This window comes from Aedes albopictus, chromosome 1, assembly GCF_035046485.1.
Source record: "Aedes albopictus strain Foshan chromosome 1, AalbF5, whole genome shotgun sequence".
Classification (NCBI taxonomy): domain Eukaryota; kingdom Metazoa; phylum Arthropoda; class Insecta; order Diptera; family Culicidae; genus Aedes; species Aedes albopictus.
In genome coordinates, this window is record NC_085136.1 from 264,848,904 (window position 1) to 264,851,177 (window position 2,274).

Here is a 2,274-nt window from a genome sequence, read left to right on the forward strand (position 1 = left end):
CGGCTCGCTCAACGACGACGCTGAACAGGACGCAACACGTTTGCTGTCCTGGCCGCCAACGTTGACTTTGGAAGAAACGGAACACACACGACGTCGACTCGCAAGAAGCAGCGCACGCACCAATGACTCGGCTTCGGTCGAGGAAAGAAGAAACCACTGCTGCCACCACCACTGTTCGGCTCAAGTAAAAGAAAAAAAAAAACACTTGCTCGCTGCTCCGTTCACGACGACGGTTTATAGGGCAGTGCATACTGCGGTTGCTACGGAAAATTTTTCTAAGTCTTTGACGTTTCGTGGCCTTGTTGTTTACGATTCGGACTTAGAAAAGTTTTAGCAACTTTGGTTGGTTTCTGAGGACGGCATGATCGTGAACTTGGGAGTGAAAATGGACATTAAGGAACATATAAGGAAAAAGGATGATTTTATGCATTGATACGCTAGGGAAACACGATTCAATCAGGTAAGAGTGGTTCATGTAAATTGATTTTCAACTCCAACATGCCAAACATCCACAAAATCCTCGTTTCAGGAATCAAACCAAGTTCAAAAAGAGCTGATGACCTTGGCCATAAGGAAAGGGTTTGCAAAACCCGCATTGAGCAAATTTAATTCGGGAACAAGGCGCCTACAATGGGTCGTTTGGGAAAGTTCTACGCTACTTTTGGATTACCCGCAGACCGTCGGATTACAAGAGTTGAACTACTGATCATATACTGAATAAGATTTACGATTGCTCCACAATGACTTTCAATCACTACGGTGCAGATATTAGAAAAGACAAGGACGCTGGCTGTATCTTTCCCGCAAGGCCAATCTGAACCTTCCAGTAATGCCAACTCTGAGCCATTATGTTTGCCGATTAACAAGCACAAGCATCGTCATGCCGAAATCTAAATAAAAGAGAAAAAAAACTCCATGATTTATTTTCTAAGGTTTACCAGGAGTTCCTGTTGGGACCGCTTCAGGTGCTCCTTCTTGAATTCCTGCAGGGGTTCTTTCATGGATTCCTCAAGGATTTCCTTCAGCGTTTCCTCCAAGGGTTTCTTCTGAATTTACACCAGAAGTTCCTTCTTATTCCTTCCAGGAAATTCAACCGGATTTTCTAACGGAATTTTTCTAGAAGTTCCTTACAGGATTCCTCCAAAAGTTCTTCCGAAAGGGTTCCTTCCGGGATTCATTTCTAGATTCGTTCAGGAATTCGTACCGGAATTCTTCCAGGACTTCATACCGGAATTCTTCCAGGAATTCCATCCAAAACTTCTTCAGGAGTTCTTTCTGGAGATTCTTCTGGTATTCATTCTAAGAATAATACATAAGTTCCTGCTGAAATACATTCAGAAATTCCTTCTGGGATTTCTTCAGGAATACATTCTGAGAATTTTCCAGGAATTCCTTCGGAGATTCCTCCAGCAATTCTTCCTGGGTTTCTCAAAAAACTAATTCTAGAAGTCTGCTAGGAGTCCTCCGGAAGGAATCCCGGCAGGAATTCCCAGAGGAATCTCGAAAGTAGTGCCGAAAGAAGTTCTTGTAGGAATCCTAGAAGTTCCCGGAAGAATCTTGGACGGAGTTCCTGGTGGAAGCCTGGGAGGAATTCCTTAAGAAATCCCAGAAAGAACTCTCTGGAGGAATTTCGGAAGGAACTTCTGGGGAAATCTCGGAAAGAACTTCTCTGAAGGAATTCCGGAAGGAACTTCTGGAGGAATCACGGGAAAAATCCCGGATGGAATTCCTAGAGCAATTCTAAAAGAAACTTCTGGTATAATCTCAAAAAAAAAAATCCTGGAGGAATCCTTGAAGCAACTATGGGAGGAGCCCGTGGAGGAACTCCTGGAGAAATACTGGAATGAGTTCCTGGAGGAATCCCCATAAATATTTTCTGGATGTATCTCAGAAAGAATTCTTGGATGAATCCCAGCACGAACTCTTTGAGGAATCACAGAAGGAACTCCTGAAGGAATAACAAAAGGAACCCAGTAAGAAATTCCTGGACGTATCCTCAAAAGAACTCCTGAAGGAATCTGGAGGAACTGCTGGGCAATTCTTAGAATGAATACCAGAAGAAATTCCAGAAAGAGCTCTGAGAGAAGTTTTGGATGGAACTCCTGGAAGAATTGGCGGAATCCTGTAAGACACTTCTGGAGGAATCCCGTTAGAAATTCCGGTTGAATTTCCTGGAAGGAATTAGAAGGAGCTTTTGATGTAATTTCAGAAGAAATCCTTGGAGGAAACCCTGAAGGAACTCCTAGAGGAATCCATGAGGGAGCACCTGAAGCG

At 43.5% G+C, this 2,274-nt stretch overlaps 1 long non-coding RNA gene across 1 annotated transcript; it reads left to right on the forward strand.

Moving 5' to 3' along the window:
• The first annotated feature begins 237 nt into the window (after window positions 1–237).
• On the forward strand, window positions 238–1,240 carry LOC134287387 (uncharacterized). Its single transcript, XR_009997268.1, has 2 exons — window positions 238–460; window positions 530–1,240. It is a non-coding gene; the product is annotated as an uncharacterized LOC134287387 (long non-coding RNA).
• The last annotated feature ends 1,034 nt before the right edge of the window (window positions 1,241–2,274 follow it).